Source organism: Panthera pardus, unplaced genomic scaffold, assembly GCF_024362965.1.
Source record: "Panthera pardus isolate Hobbes unplaced genomic scaffold, ASM2436296v1 HiC_scaffold_24, whole genome shotgun sequence".
Taxonomy (NCBI): Eukaryota; Metazoa; Chordata; class Mammalia; order Carnivora; family Felidae; genus Panthera; species Panthera pardus.
The window spans coordinates 27,631,054-27,649,798 of record NW_026526810.1 but is presented as its reverse complement, the minus strand read 5'-3'; the positions used below and the strand labels follow the sequence as shown (position 1 = coordinate 27,649,798).

At 39.0% G+C, this 18,745-nt stretch overlaps 1 protein-coding gene and 1 pseudogene across 1 annotated transcript in view; both read right to left on the bottom strand.

Moving 5' to 3' along the window:
* The window catches only part of UACA (uveal autoantigen with coiled-coil domains and ankyrin repeats), a 95,189-nt gene that overhangs the window by 54,983 nt on the left and 21,461 nt on the right, over positions 1 to 18,745 (bottom strand). The window lies entirely within an intron of this gene.
* LOC128772935 (cytochrome c oxidase subunit 1-like) lies at positions 4,133 to 7,903 on the bottom strand (annotated as a pseudogene).

Genomic DNA, 18,745 nt, shown 5'->3' with positions numbered 1-18,745 from the left:
TCTCTCTGCCCCTCCCCTGCTCATGCTCATCCTCTCTCCCTCTCAAAAATAATAAAACATGTTTATTAAAAAAAATAGAAATTAAACAAAACAGCACCACAAATTAGGAACATACCAACACAACTTGGAGCCTCATAGTTTACAAAGTATGGTACTTCATAGTCATGATTGTCAATTGGAATCCATCCACCATGACTTACATACACACCTGTGACCCAAGTCCCTAAGCTCCAGGCCCACGTATTTAAATATCTTCCTAAAGCTCCTCTTCAGTTTCTTAAAAGCACCTCCATGTCCCAAACTAAAAACACGTTCTTCCTCCTGAAACCTGACCCCATTCCAAGTTACACGTACACAGCAAATGATGTGTCTAGTTGATCTATCTAGCTGTACAAAAGAGAAACCTAGAAATCAGTCTTGACACCTTCCTCTCTTTGGTCCTCCATCACCAAGTCCTGGTGGATTTCTCTCCCCCCATTATTGCTCAAATCCCACTGCTCATCTCCGTGTCCGTCAATGTTACCGTACTTTAAGTTAGCAGCATCCCTCACCAGGATGACCGCATTGAGCAACGAACAGTCCGGCCATATTCATTCCAACCCTTCCCTGTGTTCTCCACACTGTAGCCAGAGTGGTTTTCCCAAAATGTAAACCTCGTCATACCACCACCACTATAGCTCCCTTGCGTATACCCTGCCCCGCCCACTTAAAATCCTTCGGTACCTTTCTATTCTCGCAGGAAAAAGAGAAAATTCCTTAATGGAATCGACAAATCCCTGATCGGTGTTACCCCTACAACCTACTCAGCTTCATCACATGAAACATTAACACTGTTTCTCATGTTATATATGCAGATATTGAGTCACTAGGAGATTACGGAATTTTGTCCACTATAATTAGTTGCAGAATGATCAGAGAATCCTATTATTATGACTTCTTGTCCGGAGCTTTCCACTAATTAAGCTATTTCCATTTCTCTAATCATCTGAAAATAAATCTTTGATGTAAAAATATGTAAGTGTGCTTTTAAAATTTAAATGTAAGCTTAGATATCCTTTATAGTAAAAAAGGATGAAAGTTTCCACATTTGGATACCTTACTTTTACAAAGCACCAACCACAGGTCATGCATGGCACCGGGGACACAGCAGTGAATAAACCACTTGAAGTCTCTCTTTTTTAAAAAAAAACACTTTATTGAAGTATGACTGACATATAAAAAGCTGTATATATTTAATGCATAAACTCAATGAGTTTGAGGAAAGCATACACCCATTAAACCATCACCACCATCAAGGCCATAAACTATCAGAGTGCTTCTAATGGAATTTAATGTTCTAATGGGATAAGATAAACAATGAAGGAAAACAAGAAAGTGTCAGGTAAGAATGGGAAAGGAGATGTTGATGGAATGCTGGGGATAGATTCCAGGAGACAGACTGGGTAACCTCAAAGTTCTGGGAAGGTGATACTGATGATGGGATCTGGATGAAAAGGAACAGCCAGCCTGTGAGAATTTCTGTTTCAGATGGAGGGGACAACTACTGAAAGGAGCTTAGCATGTTTGAAAGAAGTATAGTTGACATATGATGAGTAAGAAGGATCACAGAATGAGATGAGAGTACAGGGGAAGGCAGGTACCACCAGTTGTCAAACGTGGGATTCCCCAGCTGTGTCATAAACATCTTTCAAAAGTGATTTCTTCGAAGACTACAGCAATTCTTTTTCATAGGGTTCTTTTGGCCACTTTAGGATCAAGTCTAAAAACATAAATCAAATAAATCATCCTAACGTACTATTTTTTTCACTTCAAGAATTTATCTTTAAAATAACCAGCTGAATCTCAACTTGCCTTGAAATGTAAGATTCGCCAATTATATTAATATAATAGATATTATAATCTACCTCACCCACATCAGACCTAGAAACCTGAACAACCTTTACAATGAACTACACTAAAAAAAAATCCACCATAGAAGAAAGACAGCACCCCCCAAAATAGGATTTCATAATCATATTCATAAGATAAGACTCTTCAAATAAAAAGAACACAGAGGCAACTAAATAAAGCCTTCTCCAAGGGGGTTAAAATCCTAAATAAAAACTAAACAACATGTACATTTGGGCAAAACGCCCTGAATATCTGACTGAAACGAAGCACAGGTACTGATAAGACTCTACAATTGCCCACATTCCCCAATAACTAAATCCAAGACAAGCTCCGACACAACTGAAAACTGAGCGAGTGGCAGAAAGCAAGGCTCATGGAGCATAAACATTCCTTGCAGATTAGGCTGCACAATTAAGAACTGTTCTACAGCTCATTGGATTGATGATAATTAGAAATATTTCCCCCATTCCATGTAGTCAAAAGGTTATTTATTCCCCTCTCTTACATAACAGCAAATTAGAGCTTACATAATCGAAAAGGCAAAGAAGAATGCTAAAATAAACCAGAAAAACAAGAGCTGTACATCCTGTTTCTTTCTCCCTGACCCCCGACTCTCTTCCCTTTTTCATTTTGCCTTACCCTTATTTAATTATGCCCCATCCACTTCCCTTTACCTCTCGACCCTTCCACTGTACGATCTGAAAGTATGTAGTTATGGCTCAATGAAACAAATAGAGGAAAGGGAAAGTTATATGCCATCGATTATTTTTCTGACCAAGACAATAACAAGCTAAATCCTTCTTTAATGGAATTTCGCTCCATAAAAATAACATGGACAAAAAAGATAACAATAATAATTATTATTATTACTATTTAAATAATAAATCTAGCATCTTCAGGACTGACAGTGGCTATGAAATCTGAAAAAAAAAAAGAAAAGAAAAAGAAAAAGAAAAAGAAAAAGAAAAAGAAAAAGAAAAAGAAAAAGAATGAAAGAAGTGGAGTCAGAAAGACTCCGAAAGCACTGCTTTGCAGATAAGATTTCCTAACTACCTGGTTTGAGTCTATTGTAGTCAGTTGTATAAATACCCCTCCCTATCACAGGTGTTCCTTAACAAATTCCTATAACTAGTTCCTGTAACAAATGTTCCTTTATTAAAACTGGCTAGGCACCCAAAAGAGTTTATGAAAAATACAGATAGGAAATCACCTCTCCAATTTTAATAAGCATTATTTGTTTTGTAGTATCACTTATTTCACCTTTCCTCACTAGAAGAAGCTTTACATTCCAAAGTAACTATATAAATGGATCTTTAACACATTTATAGTTAAATGTAACTATAAACATTACATTATGATATTACAATGTTTATCATACAAGAATAGAGCTCCCAGGCTATAGAAGGAAGATTTAAGATAGTAAGCAACTGGTTATTCGGGAAGAATAAACTTTGTCCCTAGAAAATTTTATAGAAAAATGTATTCAAATTAGTTCTTTGAATGCCTACAAGCCACGAGTGAAATTGTTTAAATATGAAGGTTAAAAACTGAGGAAGGTCTATATGCCTCCTATCCCACCCTATACACACCAATGACCAAAGAAGTACTTCTGGTAAGTTTTAACAAACATTTTTGCCAGTCTGATATATATTTATATCTCAAAATGGGACAGATTTAGGAAGCATTCTATGTTTATTCCTAACAAAGTAAAGAGCAAAACAGATATACTTACAGAAAAGCCTCTGATGGGGTTTGACCACAATGAAAAATAAGATATTTTTGTTCCTTTGGTTTTCTATTTTTTCTTGGCTTTGCAAGGAAACATTAGCCAAACAAAAATATGTTTGCAAAAGACTTTTCTAGAATTAAACTGATACAAACCTTATACTACTGGTCAGTATTGTTTAAATTTTAAATGGGAAATATAAACACACAGAGGGTTACAGGAATACGTATGTTTTTGTAAACACATTAGAAGGTAATCGCTTTTCTTTTTATTTATTGAATGAATCCCATAGTTCTACACAAAAGTATAACTCTTCCTACGCTGGTATTTTACATAGGATATCCTTCGAGTCTTAATATACGTCTCCCATATTTAAAAAAAAAAAATACATACCCAAGGTAATAAGGAGAAAGAATAAATACTCTCATGATATTTAGGTCTATAATAAAAAGCACAATATTTAACATAAAGATTCAATTTCAAAAACTGTTTAAGAAAATCTTCCAAGTGCTCTCTATATAGGTAATTGTTAAACTTTAAGGAACTCTTCAGGTCAATATTGCTATTTCTACTTTCCAAATGGGGCATACAGAAACTAAGCAATTTATAGTCGTGCTGGATTGTGCAGTCACTATTAATTTCTTTCATTCCTATAAGCCCATCCGTTTGCCATGTGACTTTGCCACGCTTCCCATCAAGAGATGGCATTTATTTCTTCATCCCTTGAATCTGAGCTGGACTTGTAACTTATTTTGACAAACAGAATGTGGCTTGTGAGACTTCTGAATCTAGGTCTCAAGAGATCTGGTCCTGGCACACTGCGGGCAGAATGAACAAGCTGGCCTCCTGGCGCCCCAGAGATCTCGGGACAGAAAGATCCCGATTGCCCAATCATGCCAGGTAGCCGTGCTGGCTAGCATAATATGCCAGACGTTATCAGTGTGGCCATCTCCAACCAAGCAACCCCTAGAGGAGCTTCTAGATGACAGCAGCCACATGAGTAAGACCAGCGGAACAACCATGCAACAGAGCCCAGCTCAAACTGTTGACCCATGAAGTCAGCAGGAAATAAAATGGCTGTTGTTTTAAGCCACTAAATTTAAACCCAGGACTGTCTGGACCCAGGGCCTAGACTCCCTTCACTAACTAAAGCTGCCATCTACTCTTTGGTTTGTAAAAAAAATACATCTTATAGTCGAATTCAATTTTATGGATATTCTACAAGAGCAATCAAATGAGAATTAAAATAATAGCTGGCAGAATGGTTCAAATGGCCTCTACTTCTTGGGCATCTATTGTGCTTGTATGTGTAAGTTTAGTTGTTAATATTAGTGAAATAATGTAAAGAACTAGGGAACTGATCAGAAATACAATTATTAGTGTGTGGTCATGGAAGTGTAGGAGCTCCTCTATAATAGGAGACGTAGCATCTTGAAAACCTAGCTGGAAAGGATATGCCATACAAGTATAAAGCGTTTAAACCTGTAATTTAACTTTGACAAAGTTATGTAATTTTTTACTAATGCTTCTTTATTGAGAAAGACATAGTGGTTATGGTATTGGCTTGAAACGAGTTTTTAAGAGGGTTCGATTCCTTCCTTTCTTATTTTAGGGATACGTAAGTTGGCTCCTCAAATGTATGGTTTGGAGGAGGGCATTCATGTAGTCATTCGAGATTAGTTGTAGTTCACTCTACTATAGCTACTTCTCGTTTGGATGCAAAGGCTTCTCAGACTATGAAGACCATTAACGTAACTGCCGTTAATGAGATGAAACACCCTATTGAGGAAATTGCGTTTCAAGTTGTATGTGCATCTGGGTAATCAGAATAACGTCGAGGCATTCATTCCAGATAAACCTAGGAAGTGCTGAGGGACAAATGTTATGTTGACGCCCACGAACATAATTGTGAAGTGAATTTTTGCCCGAGTATTATCGAGAGTATGCCCTGAGAATGGGGAGAATCAATGGACGAAGCCTCCTATAATAGCGAATACTGCCCTTATTGACAAGACACAGTGGAAGTGGGCTACCACGTAGTACATATCGTGAAGGACAATGTCTAATGAAGAGTTTGCTAGTACCATGCCCGTTAGACCCCCTACGGTAAATAAGAAAATAAAGCCCAAGGCTCATAGTATGGCAGGGGATCACTTAATATTTCCTCCATGAAGGGTAGCAAATCAACTAAATACTTTTACCCCAGTAGGAATGGCGAGAATCATAGTGGCTGACGTAAAATATGCTTGTGTGTCGACGTCCATTCCCACAGTAAACATATGGTGGGCTCATACAATAAAGCCCAGAAAGCCAATGGATATTATTGCCAAGACTATTCCCATATAGCCAAAGGGCTCCTTTTTACCCGAATAGTAAGTGACGATATGTGAGATTATTCCGAATCCCGGTAAAATTAGAATATAAACTTCTGGGTGGCCAAAGAATCAGAATAAGTGTTGATATAAAAGAGGATCTCCTCCTCCGGCAGGATCGAAAAATGTAGTATTTAGATTTTGATCTGTCAGTAGCATAGTAATCCCTGCTGCTAGAACTGGTAGTGATAGGAGCAGTAGGACAGCAGCAATTAGAACTGATCAGACAAATAGGGATGTTTGATATTGAGATAGGGCAGGAGGTTTTATATTAATAATACTGGTGATGAAATTAACGGCGCCCAAGATTGAAGAGACACCTACAAGATGTAGGGAAAAGATAGTTAGATCTACGGATGCTCCCGCGTGGGCTAAATTACCAGCTAGAGGGGGGTATACGGTCCATCCAGTCCCCGCCCCAGCTTCCACCACAGAGGAAGTGAGTAAAAGTAGGAAGGATGGAGGCAGAAGTCAGAAATTTATATTATTTATCCAAGGGAATGCCATGTCGGGTGCCCCAATTATTAATGGTACCAATCAGTTTCCGAATCCTCCAATCATAATGGGTATCACCATAAAGAAAATTATTTACAAAGGCATGGGCAGTGACAACCACATTATAAATCTGGTCATCTCCTAATCAAGTACTAGGTTGGCCAAGTTCGGCTCGGATTAGGAGACAGAGGGCAGTCCCTACCATACCGGCTCAGACACCGAATAGAAGGTAAAGAGTGCCAAGAGCTTTATGATTAGTTGAAAATAAAAAAGGGGATGAGTTAGGCACACTAATATTACCTTTTTACCATCTTAAAAGAAAATAGGTACATTAAAATCTGTAATTATAATAGTATGAAAATGATAAAATTTTGTGGAAGAAGTACTTTCTATTCCCAAAGATGCACAAGTATTCATTTTAAACAACCAGCATTCATATGCATTTTATCGGCAAAACCTGAACTCTATTAAGCGATCTAAAAGAAAAGCCGAATGGCTATGCAATAAAAATTAATAAGCCGTTAATTTTTATAAATCTAATAAAATTTAAATAATACTTTAATAATATTGCTACTGTAGTGTTTAATGAGCATACATTCATCCTCAGATGAAGACGCTGCAGTAGAAGTAAACCATGACAAAGCAAAAATCACAAGCTTCTTTTCCATGCATTCTTTAAGGGTTGGTTGGCAAACATTTTCTGTGTAAACCAGATGGTAAACACGTTAGGATTTGCAGGCCATGCAGTCTCTGTTGTAACTATTCAACTTTGCCCTTATGGGATGAAAATAGCCATAGACAATATATAGAGAATAACCATGGCCATGTTCCAATAAAACTTTATTTATAAAAACAGGCAGTAGGCCACAGTTTGCCAAACCCCGTTTTAGGTGCTCAGTTATCTTCGGCCAAAATATACGGCGTTTATTAGCTATAATCAAGCTAATTTGTTGGTGCTCTACCATGAGACCTATGAGAGAATACTCTCTGTGTTCATATTCTCCTATCTGCAAAATAGCACTATGTGTATAGGAAGGGCAATTCTTTATCACCTTGGCTCAGCTATGGTGCCCAGTTGTTTTGACAAACATGAATCCAGACGATACCAGGAAGGACTCTGTAGATGTGACTGACATCTAAAATACGTTGACTTGAGGTAAAGAGATTACCCTTAATATTGTGGATAGGCCTCGTCTAATCATTTTAAGACCCTAAGAGCAAAAACTGAAGATTCCCTGACAAGAAGCAATTCTGTCTCATGACTATAAGCACAGAAATCGTGCCTGAGCTCCTAGCCTGTGAGCCTGCCTTATAAATTTCAGATTTTCTAGCCCCCACAATTATATAAGCCAATTCCTTAAAGTAAATTAATTTATCTCTCTCATAGTTATAGATATCTATATATTTCCTATTAGTTCTAGTTCTCTGGAGAGTCCATACAGTATAGTATAGTAAGGTAATATGCCATTAAGTTTAAAATACACACACACACACACACACACACACTATTCTGATTTTTCATGCATCATCCAAAACTACATGAGAAAGTTATGGTAGACTGTATTATTTGAGACTAGCCATTCCCCTGCTTCCTTGCAAGATTATTATACACACACACATATGTTTCGGTATCTCTCTGTATGTAGACGTGTGACCTGTGTATCATCTCATAGGGAAAGAATAGCCATCCCTAGGTCACTGATTTGGGGATTACCCATGAGATATGATTTGGCCAACAGAACATGAACAGACGGGATATACATCGCATCTAAGCAAAACCTTGAAGCAGCCGTCCAAGTTTGCGCCAGTCTTGGCTTCAGTCAAGAGACTATCATATCTCATATAAGGGCTTTTCCTTTAGCCTGGGGTCTGGAGGGGAGCCACAGGCTGTTTCGACAGAGCTGACCCATAGTCTATAACATAGGTTAGGAAATATAAGTTTGTTATTTTGAGAAGCCACTGCAATTTGAAGGTAATTACTACCATAAAGCTGAACACTGCAGAAACTGGTACCAGAGGCAGGTGCTACACCTTAACAACCACTGTCACAAATAATAATAAAAGTATGTGATGTAGGCTTTAAAGCTGGGTGATGGAGAGCCAGGAAATGGTTAGTGGAGGTTGGAAAGACAGCCAACCACATAATGTAGCAGTAAATAAAATTGTTGACATGTGAAAAATGAGATAACTTGGTGAAAGGACTGGACTTGCTACTGATGTCCAAAGTGAGAGGGGGACAGTCTAGTGGGACTGAGTCCTTAACCTGTGGGGTCTGAGCTAAGTCTAGGTAGTCAGTGTCAGGATTAAGTTAAACCGTAGGACACCCAGTTGGTTCTCACAGAGAATCAGGGAACAGCCTGGTATGGAAACACACACACACACACACACACACACACACACACACACGCACTTGGGAGTACAAAAGAAGCATTCAGCGGACAGTGAGTAAAGGAAACAAGTGTTTTCCTTTCACCCAGCAAATCCTTTCAATGAAACAAAATGGCTCGGAGGGGGACTCCCCACAGGAAGAGCCTAAGGATGTGGTCCCATTGAAGCCCAATAAGCTCAAGGCAACTGAACTGAAGTTTAGAGAAAAATGCGTCTGCCAAAGGATCGAGGATATGATTGTCGGCACCTGGATCTGACTCAAATAGATAAAAAGACAAAAAACAACTTCCAAAACAGCCCCCAGCCTGAGGTTAGGGTCTGTGACTCCTAGATCATATTTAATGGGCCCCAGGTTTCTACAGGCAAGAAGCAGACCAGTAAAGCTGTTTAACCCTTACCTCATTCCCTCACCAACAAGGGCATCCCCTCCAATACTCTGTTCAAATATGGACACAGATGATATATTAAAAGAAACACCTCACAAAGGGCATAACCAAGAGCCATGGAAAACAATGGACTAGGGAGCTACCCACGGGAACATGACCAGGGCCAAATCAAGGAACATCCTCCAGTGCCAAGAAAAGGAGCCCTCGTTACATTCACCCAAAAATCCAATTGATACAATACAATACAATTAACTGCCAGGGACCAGAGACTATTGGGTGCCTCCATTATTCCTACGTCTTAACAGGAATGTTCACTGTGGATATCCTATCCCTGTTCCATCACTGTATGGTGGGGGGTGGGGGGTGGAGAGGGGGTGGAGGGTTGAAGAGAACTGGTCTCCGGATCAAGAAAATCTACACACATAAAAGACGTACAAATTCTAAGAGGTTCTAGACTATAAACCTAATGCAATTGAAAGAAATTCTTGAGGCATTTTCCTTGATGAAGGGATAAATGTATTTTGTAAGCAGAAGGGAACACAGTTGGCATTTGTGATGAAGAGGACAAATTGTGGTAGATTACATTACTGTTCACCATTTATCATCCCCATCCTTGGAAGAGGCTTATACATCCCTGCCCGGTTTATAACTCGCCTATACCTACAGCGTGAAGAGTATCTGTCCCTGCGCCTCACTACTCGGAGTGCAGCCATGCGGCACGCTGTGGCGGTCATGACACACGGCACACCTGAGCAGAAGCTTTAAGGGGTGTCACAAGTTTCAGCCAGCCCTCGGAGTTCTGGCTACCATGCAATGGCAGGTCCAGAGAGAGGCTGCTTCTTCAGTCTGGGTCTTAGAATGAAAGCATGTGGAGTAGAACCACTCTCCACAGGCAGCTCAAAGGCTACATGTAATGTAACGTTGTTAGAAACCACCAAGACTTGTGGGTTGTTTCTGCAGCAAAGTTGCTTAATACAGAACATGAACGAAACAAAGGGTTAAAGGGGAAAGAATTGTGTGATGCATAGCTATATTTTGGTAGCTAAATATAATGTGAGATGCCTATGATTGTAGGTAAGTGTAGTTCATGATGAATCTGTGTGCCTACAGCGGCTATTGGTATGGGCAAATACGGATTCTATAAAGGACAAATCAGTTCAGTTGTTGGAAGCAAGCTTGTGGCAAAAACAAAACTAAGGTTGCAAACCTGATAGATTAACGTTTACTGTAATAATAAACACTTTGCAAATGCTTCTGATAGTCCTCAACTATGACCAAAGAAGACTTATTACCATCTTCATTCCCCATATAAAGCAAAAGAAACTTAGAGCGGTTCAGTAACTTGCCAACATGTGATAACTACTAAGTGGCAGAGTTAAAAGTCAAATTCCAGGGGACCCTAGGTGGCTCAGTTGATTAAGTGTCCGACTCTTGGTTTTGGCTCAGATCATGATCTCATGGTTCACGGAATCAGGTCCCACACTGGGTTCCGTGATGGTAGCATAGAGCCTGCTTGGGATTCTCTCTCTCTCCCCATCCTCCCCTGCTCACATGTGTGCATGTACTAACGACCCCCCACACACACACACACAATAAATAAACCTTTTAAAATATTAAAAATTAAAGTCAAATTCCTAGACTATCTAATTCTAAACTTCAATTAAAGGTACAGGTTATTAAAAATCATTTCACTGAAGTGATAACTTGATTTTATACTATTTACCAATTCTATAAGATAGATGGAAGAGAAAGCTGATACCATGAATACCATGAACTCAGTTCTGAGTCTGAATCCTATTAAATATATTATTCATAATGAATTTTTTCTTTTATATTCTACAATATTCTTATTAATGGGACAACCAAGAATCTAAAACATTTTTTATTTCTACTTGATACACTTTCTTAAATTTAGGCTGTAGTAATTCAGAATTTTGAAGATTCAGATAGGTGTTGGCCTAAATTTACCTTGTCAATATAAAAAAGATACCCCAAGTAAATTAATAATGCATTAAAATGATGGGTGATGCATTTTAGTGTCAAAAAGCATTTTAAACACTTTATAAACCATTGACAGCCCTTCCGCTGCTTACATAAACTACAAATAAGAGTTACATTTTACTACATAATACATGTTCATGGCAGAAAACTTCTAGAAGATTAATATGTTCCAAAAAAAAGTGGAAAAGAAAAAAACCTAGCAAAACCACTGCTGAGAGATAACAATAATGTTATATTTTGTCTTTCCAGACTTCTTTTCAATACCTAGATACACATTTACCTTTAAATCAAAATGAGACCACACCATATACATATTTAATCTAAACAATTATTCTTAATATGAGTTCAACAGAATTGCTTATGAATACTCCTAACTTGGAGATTTCCAAAACTTATTAAAATATCAATCTTTCTGGCTCCCTCTGCTGGCAACAAGGAGAAGCTCTTTTTTATTCAATGAAGTTTGAAAAATCAAACTCAAAAAAGCATTAATTTATCACTATTTAAAACATCCTTAATAGCCTGTCTGAATGTACAGTTTGGTCAGAAAGTGCACACTGGACAATTTTTGGGTGAAGTCCTATTATCCCACAGGGATTTAGCATCAGAAAACCCTGGGCTGAGTTTCCAGCTCAATCACTCATTTGCTAATGAGCTTGGTCAAATTACTTACACCTTCTGCACGTCAGTTTGCTTATCTGTAAAATATCAACCGCCTCACTAGTTATAAGAATGAGAGTTAATGTATTTATACCTTGGGTATGCTCCAAAGGACTGACACAGAGTAAGTGCAAAATAAACGCAGTTAAGTATTATTACTGCTACTACTAACTGCTGCTACCGCCAAGGTGCTAAGATGTGATTAGAGAGCATAGCTACTAAGTTATTCAAATAGATCTATTTTTACAACAGAAACTTAGCACACTTACACGTTTTAAAAAACTTCCTATTGCCCTCAAGATCAAAATCCTTAACATGACCTCAAAGATTCTTTGTGGTCTGGCCCCTACTGGCCTCTATAGTTGGATATTCTCTCTCCTGCCCTCCAATCTCTTTTCATAGGAAAGTTCTTTAGAAGCACCAAGTGCCCTCACAGGGTACCTGAGAACACCCTTCCTTTCCTCTATGCTACTTAACCTGGTTTTTTTTATCGCAGCAGCTCAGCTTTTTCAGAGAAACTTCCTCTGACTTCCCAGGCCAAGTCAAGCCTTCCTTGTCATATATTCTGGAATACCTCTCCTTCACAGAGCTTATTACATAGAGCTGTAGCTTTCTATTTAAATGTGTTAGCGCTGTAATAAGGTCTCCCCCATTCGTCTGTCTACAAGTTCCTCAAGAGCAAGGAGTAAGCTGCACCCTTACCAACCTAGCCACTTGACTGCATGGAATAGGCAATTAAGTATCTGCACAGGGACTAAAGAAACTGAAATTAACAAATATCGAAATTAAAGAATTCATTCTAAACCCGATCACTTCAGATAGAAAGTGATCACACAAGTAACATTTACAAATATTTGGCTTTGTATCGCATCTCAGGCTAGCTGGTATTCATAAAGTCTGATAGAAAATAACACATAGAAATGTTTTTAACACATATACTCAGAAAAAGTTGTGCCCTTCAAAGAGAAGAATCTTTAAGAACACAGAAACCTACATGACAATCCTTAACACTTTTTTTTTCTTTAGAGAGAGAGAGAGTAAGCACAAGTGAGTGTGGGGCAGAGAGAGTGGGGGGGAAAGGTGGGGAGAGAGAGAGAAGCAGGTCTCACCCAAGGCAGCACTCACGTTTTACCCGAAGCAGGGCTCATGTTCACCCAAAGCGGGGCTCGAGCTCACCGGATGTGAGACTCCAACTAACGAACCATGAGTTCGTGACCGAGCCGAAATCAGATGCACAACTGACCCTGTGCAGGCGCCCAACAATCCTTTAACACTTCTGATTTAAATTTTTAAAAATCTGAATGTGGGTGGTTTGCTTTTATAACAAATACTCTACTGAAAAGTTTTCTGAAACTGACTGTACTAGGGAGTTTCACCTTTGAAGGAAACCTGTGGTAAATGAATTAGTAAAGCTAATAATAACCAGCTAAAAGGTGCCTCATGGTTTCTTTGGGAAGTGTGTATACTGAGCTATTTTAAGCCAAGGCGTCCCTACAATTGCCTTAGAGAGTGTGACCTTTTTATAGATTAAATTCTTTCATTATATGGTAAGCATTCCCAAGTATATACGCTAAATTTTGGCCCAGAATGGCTTTTTCCTCTATTCATTTACACCAAGCCAGAAAATAAGATCTGGAAAGCCCAACCAAAGAAAGCAGCAAGGTTTGCAATACATCTCTTAGATTAAAATCTCTATTTGATAGAATATTTGATAGATTTATTTAGTGACCATTAGTAAAGGGAAACCTCACTAAAATGCAGTCAGGAAGCCAGCCAGAAGGGGAGCTGTCGGGCTCGAGGGCTCCTCAGTTGCAGACCCAACAGGAAAAGACACGTCGTGCACTTCGTACTATTAGCTACTACTTTACTACCCCAACAGGAGGAAGAAAGGCTTTCCTCTGGCCCCAGCAACAGCCCAGCCAATGAGAGACTGTCACAACCTAGCCAATGACAAGCCACTATACTTCAAACTCCACTTTAACCTCCGATGGACTTTTTGTTTATTTTTGTTTAATTTTTTTTTTAACATTTATTTATTTCTGAGACAGAGAGAGACAGAGCATGAATGGGGGAGGGTCAGAGAGAGAAGGAGACACAGAATCTGAAACAGGCTCCAGGCTCTGAGCTGTCAGCACAGAGCCCGACGCGGGGCTTGAACTCACAGACCGTGAGATCATGACCTGAGCCGAAGTCGGACGCTCAACCGACTGAGCCACCCAGGCGCCCCAGACTTTTTGTTTATTAACAGCCCTTCCAGCTGCCCCCACCCCTTTCCTCTATAAAAGAGCAGTCCTCTCCTTTGTTCTCAGGACTTGCCTATGGTTTTGCAGTAGTTTGCTTGCGCTGAATTGCAATTTTCTGTTACTCTCAAACTCATTTTTGCTGGTAAAACAACCGGCAGTTTTATTTTTAAGGTTAACATTATGATAGATTGTTCGCACATCCTGTAACTCCAAAATAGCAATAGTGATTTTCTCTCCCACAAGCTGCAGTATGTACGGAAAATCTAAAACTCAATGTCTTTCCTTGTTATGTTAAAGGAAGTTACATTTTAAAACAGATCTCAGATTTATAAAAGAATCAAGACTTCGAAGAATCATCAAGTCCAGGAATGGTAAAAATCCGGCGTATATGTGACCACTCACTCCCATGGCGAATATGGGTAAGTCCATCTTGGCGCTCCTTCCTTTTGACCAGAATGTCCACAGGCCTCCCTGGTCCCTGAGGACAAAGCAGTGGTCGGTAACGTAAGAAAAGCAGAGTCATTTTAATTGTCACGGGGAACATTTGCTGCTAATGGTTGTGAAAGGAGGCAGACAGCTGCTTCAGGTAAACCCTCCTTCCTGTTTGAAAAGGAAATCTTTTCAGCTTTCACAGTGTCCTTCCTTCCCCACCTTAAGGAGGACCTCTCAAGATACAGCTCTTAATTCTCCACAGTCCCGGTGGAGGTGGACAGACTGTGAACTGACTCAACAATATATTTCCTTCGTTATCATTTAACCAAGAAATAGGAACAGCGGAGCAGGGACACAGCTGAAGGAGCTATGAACGTGCCTGAATGAGAGCAGAGGTACGCTGATACGGAAGGTTTCCAGGAATTCTGGCACTGACTGTGCATGAACGATACAAAAGGATGAAGACATCTAGTCATCAAAGCACCATGGCTTTCCACATTTGCATTCCTTCATTTATTCCATTGTTCTTCTACTTTCAACAAGCAAGCTTCTGCTAAACTTGCTTCCCGTTCATGGAGAGACTGGATGGAAGGAACCAGCCCACTGGCCAGCTATTTCGTTCTCCTTATACATTACTTAACACCGCAGTGAACTTTTGGTTTAACTCTGCAGCTTCTAATCCAATCAAGATTGAGTTTCTGCTTAAACAAGGCTAAGGTGAATTTATCAGGGTGACAAAAGGCCTTCACCTTGCAATGGGAAACTGAGTCTCCCCTAACAAAACTTCTAATTCAAACTTTTACAAGACACGGAATATATTAGCAGCACAGAGGAAATTGTAAAAACTATAAACAATATTCACTTTCTCATTAGTTTAGAAGCTTCTTTGCTGTTCTTTCGGTAACGAAACTAAATGTCTCTAAAATTTAGGTTTTTAATGTTTATCTATTTTTGAGAGTGGGGGCAGAGGCAGAGAAGGGGGACAGAGGATCTAAAGCGGGCTCCGTCCTGACAGCAGACAGCCCGATGCAGGGCTTGAATTCACAAACGGCAAGATCGTGACCAGAGCTGAAGTCGGATGCCTAACTGCCTGAGCCTCCCAGGTGCCCCTAAACTCCAGGTTTCAAAAATACATATTCCCTACACAGTTTCTTCCAACTATTCTCATTTCATTCGGCTTTGCTTTAATTTTTTTGTGAACTACAAATAAGATCACAGAGCTCAGAATATTGAAAAGGCATACAAACATTAATCAAGGTTGTAAAATCACAATTTTAAGAAATAAACACTCAAAAAAAAAAAAAAAGGAAATAACCAGAGTTAACAGCGATGGAATGTGGAATTAGAGAAGTTTTTTTTAATATTTCCTGTATTTTCTAAATTCTATAATGAGTATTATTCCGTTCAGCATTTATATAAGAAAGACCCATTCAGTTGCCTTAAGCAATAACAAGATTTACCATAAAGACACACGTAAAGAGCCACAAGGGAAAATCGCACAGAAAACAAATGATGGGAACAACAATTGAACGGGTCCCCAGGTCTGGAGCTAGAGGGGGGCCCCCGGGGTCACCTGAGTCCTAGGAACCTCCTGAAGAGAGTACCCGGAGCCACCTCCAAAGCTCTGCGGCTGACACGGCCCAGCGCAGATCTGGGTGATCTTAACAAGCTCACCCTCAGCCAGGGACGTTCTTTCTTTGCTTCCATCTTAAGCTCCGAAACTCCAAATTTCTTTCACTGTATGTGTAGGCTGTGGTTGACGTACAAGAAGGTTAGGGAAACAGGCAGCTTTTACTTAAGGATTAAGCAAGGGGATTTTCGAGGCAGAATTATACATACACATGGCTTTTAGGAAGATCCAATAGAAGAGATAGAACTGGGTATATTTTTAGACCCAGTCTTTACTCATGTAAAGTCTTTACCCTGTTAAAGTCTCCTTCCTGGTCCCTCGCATTTTGGGAGGGGGGGGGGCATTGTAATCTATAAAAGAAATTTTACATTTATGTTTCTAAAAATCACAAAAATATTATTTAACAAAGCACAGTATAAAGTGTGTTTTCATTTTACTATAGAAACAGGTATGATAGAGCGACTAGAAAGAGCACATAATCAAAACAAATAGGTTACTTCAAAATTATTTTATAACATATCACACAGAAATAATATAAAACACTCTAAAACTGATTGCTTCTATTTCAAATACTTTTCTGAACTCTACTGTCCACAGAGCAGATACACTTCCATTGACAACCTATTTATAAATTATTTGAGATACTTCATCACTGTAGGAATATTTCAAGTCCCATTGTACTTTCCATCTGTTCCACTCAGGTTTAATTGGCTAAAATAAAAATAATTGTTCAAAGTCTCCTCAAAAACTAAAAACATCAAATAAACATTAGGTAGTGATGTTTAAGATTTTAAGATTTTCAAATTATTGAATACCCTCAAATTATCCTAGAACTTCTACTCGATACGGGCAGTTATCTCAGATGTAGTTTTCAAGCCTTTTTAATTTCAGAAATGTTCTTTAAGGAAGCTCTGAAATGAACAAAAAGGAATTGCTCTGTTTGAAGATAGGGTCCCTTTACAGCCTGTATTTCTTCCTTTGTCCCTGCACCACCTAAGATCCTTCATAGGGCAGCTCCGAGTATAGCAGGCAAACAGTCTACGTCAAATGTGTGTGTTTATTCAAAACGTCGATAGTCACCACTCTTAACTAAACCTTCCAAATTCACCTCTTTTTTTTTCTTTTAATATTTATTTATTTTTGAGAGAGAGAGAGAGACAGACAGAGCACAAGTAGGAGAGGGGCAGAGAGAGAGGGAGACACAGAATCCGAAGCAGGCTCCAGGCCCCGAGCTTCAGCACAGACCCCGACGCGGGGCTCGAAGTCACGAACTGTGAGATCATGACCTGAGCCGAAGTCGGCCGCTTAACCGACTGAGCCACCCAGGCGCCCCCAAATTCATCTCTTAAAGTGTGATCCAGGAATGGTTGAGAACCTCATGTCATATTCCTGAATTCCTTAAACACAGGAATCTATTTTTAAGAGTTTGGTGAAGACTTTGGTGTGTATTTCTCCAATTAAAAAAGTCTCCACTAATCAAACAAGGATTATACTAATGGAATGTCCTCCAACTTGCTTCACATAATAAACATGTCTTGAACATCTTGACAAGTCACATATACTTCTATGGAGTACAAGTATGGAGAATTTTCACATTCTAAATGATAATTTCTAAAGATTTACAATTGTCTATGATCAGAGAAAATGAAGACTTCTTAAAAGGAGTAAAAAACAAATGCTTTAGTTTTTCTGTTTTTGTTATTTCAGGTACCCTACATTGATTTTAGAATTTAATGTCGGGCAGATTATGATATTAAATTTGTGCTGGCAGATACCTTAATGGGAAACACCTCTGGTTTGGGGTTTGGAAGAAATTGCCAAATTTCTAAATGTTTTCATGTTTTAGAAATATTTAATAACTATTAAAAGCAATTTTGAATGTTTCACGTTCTATTTTACATCAGTCAAATAGCTGCAGACAAAGACTAATTTAAATTTGGCATGGAATAATAAGTAGTTTCCATATTAATTAGGATGCTTTACGTATTTTGCTTTTACAGTCAAATTCTTATTTATCATAAACTATTCTAAATGTTGTATTTTATTATGCAAATGGAATTAAAACATTTTGTTCTGATTTTAATGGAATGCTGACATAGGCAACAGGCTTTTTGAATAATACTTTCTCTACTTGAGAAATGGAGCTTCAAGTCCAGTATCTTTATTATCATCTGAACGGAGGACTGTACTTTTTATTTATATTGAGGTGATTATTCTAATCCTACCTAATAAACGCTGACGCTGGTAACTTTTTGGCTGACGGTGACACGAGGCACGACCTTTGCTAAAGGCAGGGCTGGGAGCTGTGCGTCACATGAGTCTCAGCTCCCTGGCTCTCCCCCGGTCACCCATGAGTGACCCCTTAAGTATTGTGAGGGGTATAGGGGTGACCCATAGACATTATACTGTTTCTCTGACTTTCAAGGATGCGGAAAATGTTTTACAGTGGGCAGCTCTGAGATCCAGAAGAGGTGCGGGGCTTTGAAATCATTCCCGGTCGGAGCTGGGAGACGAATTTGAAT